Raw genomic sequence first — 1,148 nt, 5'->3', positions numbered from 1 at the left:
AGAGAATGTCATGTGATATATTTTGATTGTTAAATTAGTAATATAATATAATTATATTTCAATTTCAATATTTCAATTTTAATTTTAATTTCAATTTTAATTTAATTTTAATTACAATTAGAAAATATTAGGTTGCATATTTTGATTGTCAATTTCATAATTAATCATTGATAATGATATATAAGAGAGATATAGTTGGTGAAAGAATGAGAGAGATAAAGAAAGGAAGAGAAGGAAAAAGAGAACTCTTTAATTTTGGAGAGAAAAATTTGATTTCAATTGTAATAGAAGAGTGATATATGACATATTTTAGTTGTAAAATAATAAAATTAGTAATATATAATAGATATAATAAATATCACTTAGACATGTTTCATTAATTCAAAGAAAAAACATTGACGGAAGAATTAACCAGTTTTACATAAGTAAAGATTAAGATCCAACAGATTTTTTTTTTTGTTGAAGGTCTTGTTATTTTTTAGATCTGCAACCAAGGGTGTACATCAGTACATGGGTCAAGTGAAGTCGCGGGCCTTGACCTAGATTCGACCTTAAATAATGACCGGATCTATTTTTGAGATCTTTACTTGGTCCTAGATCTGATGAAATCACACTAATTTCGGGTTATATTAAAATTAGGTATAGACCGGTGAAATTTGAGTCTTGATAAGCTTTATGTTAAAAAAATATGATACATTATTTATAAAGAAGAAAAAAGCATACTTATTACTGAGAAGTTGATATCTATATTTGAACTTGAATTTGTCTATAAATTCTAATTTTAAGCTTTTTTGATCTATTTTCTTATTCAATAAGTGTGATTAAAAACAAAATAATAAACTTATAATTGATATAATATAATATTAAAATTAATTAAAAAATATTTTTTTTAGTTTCTTTGTACACAAAACCGGGTGAAGCCAGACTCATCTTGACCCATTTTTAACCTTAAATAATGACTGGGTTTATTTTTAAATTTTTATTCAGCCTTAGACCCAACAAAATCACAATAAATTAGTCTTTAAAGTGTTCATATCGGACCGATCATGTACACCCTATTTGCAACAAATATCTAACTAATTGGGGGATACTATAAGAAATAAAAAATACTATAAATTTTTATAAAATATCAAAATAATACTATAATA

Source organism: Arachis ipaensis, chromosome B07 (assembly GCF_000816755.2).
Source record: "Arachis ipaensis cultivar K30076 chromosome B07, Araip1.1, whole genome shotgun sequence".
In the NCBI taxonomy this organism is placed as follows: domain Eukaryota; kingdom Viridiplantae; phylum Streptophyta; class Magnoliopsida; order Fabales; family Fabaceae; genus Arachis; species Arachis ipaensis.
Note: the sequence above shows the minus strand (reverse complement) of the source record.